Source organism: Egretta garzetta, unplaced genomic scaffold, assembly GCF_000687185.1.
Source record: "Egretta garzetta isolate BGI_Z169 unplaced genomic scaffold, ASM68718v1 scaffold24, whole genome shotgun sequence".
Lineage (NCBI taxonomy): Eukaryota > Metazoa > Chordata > Aves > Pelecaniformes > Ardeidae > Egretta > Egretta garzetta.
Genome location: NW_009259494.1, coordinates 98,329 through 108,860, shown reverse-complemented (window position 1 = coordinate 108,860; position 10,532 = coordinate 98,329).

The following is a 10,532-nucleotide window of genomic DNA, read 5'->3' as shown; positions in this document are numbered from 1 at the left end:
TGAGCTGCGGGGGCCTCCTCTGCCCGGGACCAGAGCAAGGCCCAGGCCCACGCTGGTGCCCACCCACCGATACCTGGAGCGGCCCTGGCACCCACCGCCAGCAGTGCCAGGACAGGCCCGGGTTCCCAGGGCCAGATCTGGCCATGGAGCCGCTGTGGGCAGTGCCCAGGCAGCGCACCCCGGCCCTCTCTCCCGGGGGCTTCCGTGAACCATCCCATGACATTTTTAGTGTAAGCAGTGGCAATGCGGCGCAGTGACCATTCCCTGCAGCAGGGCCGAGGGCAGTGTCCGACCCTGCCAGGCAGGGCAGCGTGCCGAGGAGATGGCGCACAGGCAGAACCCAGGCATGGTGCGTGAGCCGCTCAGCCCGCCTGGACTTTGGACTTGGCTGCGGCCTTGTTCCTCTTCCCAGCCTACAGCCGGTTTGCCTTGCCTGGTTAAGGCAGGAACAGCGTGAGCAGGCCTGGGGGGCCCTGGAGCCAGCCACAGCCAATGCCTGCTGCGCACGCAGGAGGCAGAGCCCTGCTTCAGCTTTGTCTGAGGGTCACACGCGCGTTCGCTCCTGTTCTAATGTCCAAACAAGTTCTGCACAAGCCTCAGTCAGAAACTTTGCAAGCAGGTTGCTATACACCTCTTCTTGTATCTGTGAAATATTTAACAGTTAAGATTTCCTCATACTTCCCATAAATCCCCACTGAATTATTTTGCAAAGTTTGAAATTATTCTCCGTACAGAGTTCACCTTGACACCCAACTCACAGTGCTCCCTGTAAATGAGGTTCTGTATTTGTTATCTGAGCAGCAACTGATCTTCAGCGACCGGTCCTACAGCCAACTGTCCACACAGAAAGACAGAAGCCCCAGTAGGAAGCCAGTAGCCCTACAGCCAGGACACACGCAAGTGGTGGCGTTTGTGTTGGTATTCGGAGCCTGCAGGCATGCCGGCACACCTGATACCACACCAAGTGGTTCTCTAAATCAAAAGGTGCCCAAAGGGACAGGTTCACTTCAGTCAGTCATGCTTTCATTGGGTTACATCACCAACAACCTTTTTGTCAGCTCAAACACACTGGCTCGCAGCACCAGGACAGAAGTTCAGGCTCTGGCAGTTCCCCACCTACTCCTCCAAGACGCCAAGGTTGTATCGCCAGCAGACGGCTGTTCCTGGCTGCTCCTGCAGCCTCTGCCAACAGGCAAACAGGGGACTTCTCAACAGCCCCATGGTATACAGCATGACCTCAGGGCAACAAAATCCTTCTGGTGTCCCGCGTTGGGTGTCAGCCCACAGCCTCCCTAGCAAACCTGATTGTGGTTTGTCAATTATAGTCAACATCTTTATGCACTAACCCACAGCAACCCCTACACATAAAATGTCCTTCCTGAATTAATGAGCAAGGCCAGAAGAAAGACATCATTTAGTTTAACTCCCACTAATTTCAGCTCAAGGTACCCTTCCCTGTGCCAGCTGAAAGGGACCAGCACCTGGCAACTGCTAAGCCAAGGAGTTGAGTGGGTGGCGGGACCTGACAGTATTTATTAAATGGATATGGATCAGCTCCACCTGGTGTGAAGGTGCTCCAACGCTTGTCAGAATATTCCCAGCTGTTTATAACTGCATAAAGGAGTGCTTAAAGACCAAGTCATGCTGGTGGCATGGTTTGCCCTGATCCTCTGACTTAGGAGATGAACACCTCATCACACTACCTTAGATGACAGCTTAACCTGTAAGTAGTCAGTGGTTTGACTGCTCATATACACCCTGGTTCTTTCCTTATTGCTGCCACTGGTGGATTTGGGACACCAGATGGCACAAGACAGGCACAAATGGAGGGACTAGGACATAGGGAAGAAGAAGGAACAGAAAAAAGAACAGAAGAGTACAACTAATGGAGCACGTGAAACCCTAACAGGATGTTATTCATGTTATACATCCTGTGAGTGTTGAATTTACTGTAGCAGTTCAAGTAGGGAAGTTCTGGGCTGTAAATTTAAACGTCTCACAGTCACCGAAAAGCTGTGAAACGTGGGGGGGAAAAAACACTTTTAAAAAAAATGAGAATATGATATTTCTTCAGAACTATATTTAAAAAAGCTTGGGCTTACTGGCGTGGCTAGGAAATAGAATCATAGAATCACAGAACTGTTTAGGTTGGAAAAGCCCTTTAAGCTCACCCAGCCCAACCAATCCCCTAACCCTGCCATCCCACCACTAAACCCTGGCCCTAAGCACCTCCTCTGCCTGGCTTTTAAATCCCCCCAGGGATGGGGACTCAACCCCTGCCCTGAGCAGCCCCTTCCAGTGCCTGACAGCCCTTGTGGGGAAGGAATTTTCCCCAGTGTCCAACCTAAACCTGCCCTGGCACAACTTGAGGCCGTTTCCCTCATCCCATCGCCTGTTCCCTGGGAGCAGAGCCCAACCACCCCTGGCTCCCCCCTCCTGTCAGGCAGTTGTAGGGAGCAATGAGGGCTCCCCTCAGCCTCCTCTTCTCCAGGCTGAATACTAATACTAAATGTTGTAGATTTCAAAGCCAGGAGAAAACATCAGTGTAAGCTTCTGTTTAATACAGGTGATGCTTCACACAGGGGCCCCATACAAAGCCAGTTAATTGCTTGACTGGGGCAATTTATATATTATATACCTTACAAGAAGGACTTTGTGCAATCTGATAATGCTTTTTTATAAAAAGAATACCCATGATTTGTTCAACAGGATTCTCACTTGACAGTGTGCTGGGGGCATCTGTGCTGAGTGTGAATTAGAAATCTATGGAAAATGAGGTGGTTGCTCATAGGATTTGATTTGTTGCAGCAGGTAGAAGCTGGGTATCAAGGAGTGGCAGAATGGTCTGGCAATTAATGCAGCGTTGTGGGAGCATGGAGAAGCGGGTTCTGTCCCTACCACAGCACATCATCCCCTGGTGGTGCTGGCTCAGGCCCTTAGGACAGGCTTTGCATGAGTGATCATTAATTGCATGCTCATTTTCCAGGAGCCCATGACAAGCATCCTCTGCTCTTCCCTATTCTTTGACCAATGTTCTGCCAGGCTGCATGGACTGAAGTCCAGAGTACATCACTGACCTTAGAAAATGCAGCACAGTGCCAAATACTCTGACAAAACAAACCCTGCCTGTCTCAAAGCGGCACCCACAAACAATGAGAACATTTGATGTTATATTCTGGACCTTGGTTCACCCTTGCCCATGAACTGCAGACAATGATTACACTTTTCCACAAATTTACATACACATTGCAAAAACAAATTCACTTCTGCCCGTGAAGTATTGTGGTGGCAGTGTTCAGGAGCACCCTGAATCAGGAAACTAATGTTGTTTTACCTGGCATAGAGGTCTGATGCAGAGTGAAGAAGCAGCCGCATAGTGAATGATGCAGATGAAAGAGGTGTTGCATTACTACCATTCCAGCTAGCGCAAGCCACTCAGTGCAGTGAGGCAGGCGCAGTGTTTGATGATCCAGTTAGATCATAGCATGGGAAATGTCACAAGGTGCCCAATGAAGGCTGTAGCAGTGATGCCATCACTGGTGTCTTCTAAAGCAAAGTGCTTTGCTCTGGAGCCCTACTGTGTGCAAGGGCCCCAGCCGGCAGCTGAAGGTTCCAGCAGCCTTCCTGCATGCACGCTGGGTGACTCATACCACTAATTTAGCTTAGCAGGGGTCCCATGTGGACCTGAGCCCTTGTCGTTCATGCCTTAAATTGGCTTTTAACATAGTGCTGTTAGGGGTAGCACAGACATGCTCTTACGGTATTCACAAACGTGTAACAGCTCACGCTGCAGGTAAACTCTCCCTACCTGCCCCAAGCATAAACTCTCAGATGGGTGTTGCCCCGTGTGTTTGCACAAAGTCCTTCACAACGTGACTCCCCTCTCACTATCATCTTGTGCAGCAGTACAGAATAACACTACCAGGGATCTGGTTCAGTTAAACTATCTCAACCCACAGCAACATTTGCGTTACTGTAGCAAGCATTAGCATTATGATGTTAATACCATTTCCCCGGTGATATTAAATTCAACACAGTCCAGCTAACTTTCTCCTCCCCTCTCCCCAGTAAAGACTTCTGCCCTTCACCCAGTCCTGATTTTGTTTACAGTACCATCCACTTTCCACCATTAACTGCCCAACAGAGGGCAGAGGCAGCCTTTGTTCTGACTTCCTTGTGAACCAGGACTACCAACACGTAAATAAGTGTTTGACATGATCAAGCCGGTGCCTTTGGGGAGGAGTATGGTTAGTCCAAGGGTTAAAACGTGGCTTATGGTTTTGTTGCAAGTACACTAGAAATTATTTACTTGTGAACACGCTACCTGTACACCCAGTGCAAGCATGAACTGAAGCAAGAGCAAGAAGATAATAAATGAACTGGAGTGAAGGGAAGTTTGGACTAATTTTACTGCTTGCTTTTTATTTTTCTTATACCTCCAACAAGAGAAAAAACACCAGGCTTTGTTTCTGAGAGGAATCTGGGCCCAGCCTGTTACACAAGAGGCAGGTTCAGTCCCTGAGGGCCTGCGGCTCTGGGTTGGTGGTAAGTCAGTAAGCATGAGCATAACATGAACTGAGGACCAAGCCCTGAGCCTTGTAGAGCAAGTTTAAGCAAGTAAATTCTCCCTTAATCCAGTCTCAGAAATTATGAGCACTGCACCTGGTATGTTAATAGCATGCGATAGGACTGGTACAGCAACCTTCCTGCCCCTCGCTGGTACTTACCCAAAGTTTGCAATTCAGCTGCCCAGTTACTTAGCACACAGTGAGCATAAGAAAGGCTGGATAAAATAAGCAGAGCGAATGAGCAAGATCACCACTCAGCAAGAGATATTTGACATCTGGACCTGTTCACTTCTTCGCAGTCCAAGGCCAGAGGTTAGGTTCAGAGTTCTTATGCAGAAGTGTAATGCTGCAGCTCCAACGGACAGGTGGACATAGCGCAACACACAACTTGAACCTCTTACTCAGCAGGACTGATACCTTGGGTGGTTTTGTCCTTTTTAGTGGAGGGCACTGGGGTATCCTGGTACGAGGGACCACTCAAGGTAAAGAAGGTACAGATCCCTGAAGCTGATAGAGACTTTTAAAGAATTCATAATGGAAACCAGTTCATTAGCTTTATTTGGCATTGGATCAAGCCCCAGCTATTTAAATCACACCTTCTCCCTTTGTATTATTTTTGACATTATGTAGCTTTTTATCAGCATCTGTTCAGCTCTGAAATGCAAGCTGGTTTACACCAGAGCAATTTGCAAGGAGGTGAACCACTCAGGGGATGAGTCAGCCTTTCTGATGTAGATAATTTACAACTGTATAAATGAGGGAGGTTATCAGGGTGGGACAGGAATAAACCTGGGTCTAAACGTGATAAAGGCTCCCTCTCTGCTAGCATCTCCATTCCAAAAACTCTTCTCAGAGAGCCTGGCGGGAGCAGGCATCCACCTCACACTGACACTGAGCAAATGCTTGTGGTTTAAGAGTCCGAGACGCAGCATCCAGAGAGCAAAGCTGTCCCTGGGATCCAAGCGGTGCCTGTGGGTACCCTGCATGCCTGCCATGCTGTCTCACCCCAGGCCCGGCTGACCTGCAGACTGCTTGCAAGTTCTCTGTGTGGCCAAGAACTGGACAGAGCCATCAGTTACAAAACGCACGTTGTGTCTCGCGTATCCCAGCACGTCACATCTTGGTCTCAAAACTCCTCAGCAGAATTATGGTATCACGTTCTCCAGTCCCAGGGAAAAATAATGTCCAGCCTTTTGCGTGGGGAAGAGAGGAATGATTTTCCCGGGATCTTGTCCTTCCTTTAAAACATCTACATATCTCAGTTGTGTCATTTCCGTTCTCAAGACACCTAATCACGCCCTCCTGGTTCTCTGATTACGCACTATAGAGCAACTGAGTAATAAAATACTTAATTAAATAGCCACATGTCTGTGTTTTACCCTTTAATTAGACTACTCGGAAATAATAATAGTTCTCACCAACCCAAGGGTTTCATTCATTTCTTCTCCAGATAACAGGAAGTAATTTATCTTTTCCTACTGATAATTTTCTAAATCCCAAGCCAAATTAATCAATTCTGATTTTGAAGTCAATTAGAAATAGATACACTCTGACATGGTACTGTTAACTTCATGAGTGAAATCATTAATTCAGACTGATAACAAGGCAGCACAACAAAAATTCTCTTTTTAGGGATGACAAATTCAAGATAAGAAGTCTGATTTTAAAATATAAAGCCCTTGCCGCAATAATTAACTAGTTAACAAAAATCTCCAGAAGACTTATTTAAAAGAAGACTTACTTTATATTTTTTTATGAACTGCTTTGAAATCCAGTAATGGAATGCGAAAACAAAATATTCCTGCATTTGTACATCACCAACTTTACAAAGCCTTAAGTCAGACAGAAGTGTTAAGCCACTGTTAAAGATTTAAAATAGCTTAGCAGCTGATGGATGCTGATGACATCTGATGACTATTCAGCATTCATTGCGTGATATATGCTCGGGGCTGTGTCTAGCCCAAAGTGGGTAAGCATTCACACTATCAAAATTGCTTACGTGGAGAGATGGTCACTGCGGTCTCCTCCGTACCAGGACCAGCTTTATGTTGCCAACTTACATAGTGTTAGCAGACTGAGGTCCTAAATGAAGGCGGACAAAAACCTCAGGAAACTCCACACAGACAAATGTGGGTGGTCAAAGATAGTTCTGTGTCTGGGAGGGAATAACCCCAGTTCCAAAGGACATGGGGTTGACTGCCTAGAAAGTAATTTGGTGGAAGAGGTGCTGGGGTCCCGGTAAAGAAGTTGAGTGGGAGTCCACCGACTGCTCCTGCAACAAAGAAGGGCTACTGCATCCAGGGCTGTGCCATCAGGAGTGCAGGTAGAAGGGTGAGGTAAGGGAACCTTGCCCTTCACTCTGCACTGGTAAGAACCCACCTGCCAGCGCTGGGTCCGGTTTGAGCTCCCTGGTATAAGACAGGCTTTGATGTACCAGAGTCCAGGGAAGGCCACTGAAATGATCAGGGATGGAGCACAGGATGTAGAAGGAGATGCGGAGACTGCTGGGTCTGTTCAGCGTGGAGAAGAGAAGACAAAGGGGGATCTTACTGTTGTCCAAAACTGCCTCATGGGAAGGTGTGAACAAGATGGAGCCATACTCTTTGCAGAGATGCACAGGGACAGGATGAGGGACAAGAAGCAAAAGTTCCTACAAGTGAAATTCCAATTAGATATAAGGAAAAAGAAAATCACTATGCGGGCCACTGAACATTCGACCAGGGCACAAAGAGGCTGTGGGATCTCCATCCTTGAAGATATTTACCCCTCGACTGGACAAGGCCCTGTGCAACCTTATCTAAGTTGGTCCTGGTTCAAGCAGGGGGTGGACCTAGAGTCTTCCAGAGGTTCCTTCCTACCTAAATTGTTTTGTATTTATGTGATTCTCTCTGGATTTCTGTGTGTTTCACTAAAATAATAAAAAAAGAAAGATCATTAAACACTTGTCAAGGAGCTAAGAGACCTGGTTCTGTTTCCAACTCTGACAACGACTTGCTGTGAAACCTTTAGTAAATTATAAAATTTTGGAAAGAATTGGTTTGTCATATGCGAGGTCAATGGGGATCTGTTGGTTGAGAGTGGAAAAAGGGAGAGAATGAAGGCAGGGTCTCTTTCAGGAGAGAAGATCCTGTTCTCTAGGGATAGCAGAATAATACAGGTGTTCAGTGCTTCTGTTGCGCAGTCCAGTCCCAGCCCTCTAGCTGAGGGAACCTAGGGCAGCATCTCCAAAAATCCTGCTTGAAAATCTAACAGTATCACAACATTTTAATGATCCTGCAGGATTTTTTTTATTACCACATGAAAGATTTGAATATGGAAGTGATTTACACAAGTCTGCCACAGAGAGCCTTATCCTCAGTGGTTTCCCAGTCAACTCCCAGCACCGACAGCACTAACTTAGTGTGTTAGTTCTGGCTGTGACAAGGCAGTTAAGTGATTTGAATATTGTTACTTACAATAGCCCAACTGGGAATGAATGCTACACATATTTTGCCACAAGAAACAATCTCTGCCCAGTGACCTTGAAATCTGTACCGGACTGAGAAAGAATGGAAAAAATATTATGAGTATTATTAAATATTATCACTCAAAAATGAACTCCCAGGAGCACTGCTTGACCATATCAAACCTCAGGGAACTGAAAAGCTATAAAGTATACACAGTTTTCTTAAAAAGCAAGACAGTCCTGCACAGCTGTAGCAAACTTTCCTAATCTGTTGGGGTTCTTACTAGTCGATAGAAAGTTAAGTCAGGGAATAGCAAGAAAATTCCATCCTGCCTGAATATCTTGTAGCTATAGAAAGTACAGGGAAAAAGAAAACAATCAAGTAGTCTCCTCCTTTCCCCAAATAAGCAAACAAAAGAAAGGTAAAATCTTGGATATGTAGCTCTTCTGCCACTCAGTTATATTCATCTGTGTTTGCCATGCTGTTCTGGCGTTAATTCATTATTTGTTGTTCCAGTACACTGATAGGCCATGATTTTTAACAGGGGAAATGATCTCTGAAAGGATGTGTGAATGTGAAGATTGCTCTCCGTTCATCTTGCCCTGGCAAGCATAAACTAATCTGTCTGTGCACCTGGAATGCATTCTTTTTCTCATGAATCTTACAGAGCAGATAGCGCCAGCGGAACTTGACTTGAGGCATTAGAAGCTGAAAAATAAAGAGACTAGGGTAGCTGGCACTGAACAACAATCACTTTTCTGAAATGCCAGTTACAAAAGGAGGAAAAAAACGCTAACACAGAGGACAACTTCTGTGATGTCCTTGAAAAGAGACACTGAACGTAATTAATTCACATCTGCTCGAGCAACCTTTACCTTGGAAACCTAAAAACCAGTAAGACAAAAGCAGAGACTGCAAACAGCTGCACTACCCTAGGGATATACGCACATCTGTTGAATTTGATAGGAGTTGCACATATGTGTACATGGGGTGGCATTCAGCTTCTTCCTGCAAATGCTAAACTTCTCCTAAAGTTAAAATTAATTCAGACAGCTGAGGCGAAAGGTCACAGTGCACCTAGCTGCAATGTTCCCTACAGTTTGGGGCACCAAACCACAGGCAATCTGCAAAAACAACAGGCAATCTGCAAAAACAAGCCTGGTGTTATCAACCAGCTGGTAGAGACAACAAAGAGGCTGTGGAGGAAACCCAGCTATGCAGCTGTGGGACTCCAGCTGAAGTCAGCCTGAGCTGTACTGTCCTGCCAGGGCAGGAAACTGCACCACAGCGATGGATGAGAGAGGTCTGTTTACGTAGGTGATGCATGAGAGGGAAATTTCTGTTAAGTAAGGCTTGCAGAACTCATTTTTGCTGTTACTAATTTGAACAGACCACTTAACTATGGAACTGCAAATCTATGTATAGGTGGTCCAATATCTGTAAAGGAACGTAAAGACTTGAAGGTGCATAGAAGAGCTTTAGAGGAAAAAAAACCCTCCAGAACTTACTTCAGCTTTTCGGTTTGTTTGGTTCGTATGTCGGGCTGTAACCCTGGCTTCAAACTTGCTTCCCAGGAACAATCACCTTTCTGACAAAGCCACACAATTCTGGATTTTCAGTGCTCACAGGCTCTGACTAGGCAGAAGTTTTGTGCTGGAATTAAAGCGAGTCCCATGCTTGAAGTTACGAGCTTGGAGTTACACCTTGGTCAATCAGAACCGCAGACGGCTAATTGGCGTTGAAATGCACGTGTTGTGCTGTTAGGGGAAAACAATCCATGTGGTTTTCTTGCTTAGGCCTCACCAAGGGAAATGCTCACTTCGTTGTAGCTGCGGCACCTTCCTTACTGGAGTTTATGTAGTAGGTGGCTTATGAAGTAGGGAAGATGGGTTTACACATCCCTACCAGTTGTAAGAAAACGCTGAACTTTGCACTTGCAAAGTATGTCATTTTCCTGAAAAATGAGTGTGGATATTCTCCTACTCTTTGAAAGTTAAGGAGTCTTTTCTTTGATTTCAATGCATGCAAACTCGAGTCTCTCATTCCTCACTGAGGAGGTGTATTGCAATTCCTATGTATTCACTTCTGCAATTGTGTATTCTGGTTAAGAGAAAACACACTTGAAACAAGGAAGGTTTCATGTAAAGGTTAAGTAACACCAATAGTTTAAGTATCTGCAGCAGATACATTAAAACCACAAAGCCTCAATTGTGTGTCACAAAGCCCGTGCTGCAACCAGTGATGTCCCAGTTGCCTGTCTCGGGTATTTCCAGTTATTCCTGTTACTGTGATAACCCAGTGCCATGGGTGGCCACAGGTTTCTTAGCGTACCCTTGTCACTTCAGAGGAGCATCAGCCTCACCTGCAAGGTTGCCTTGGTGATCGATGATTTTTACCGTAGTCTGTATATACATATATATAATCTGTGTGTGTATACGCAATTCTTTTCAGGGACCCGGCCCAGAAGGTGGCTGTGGGAGGTGAGGGGGTGACCGGGCCCAAACGGCTCCCCGCCGCC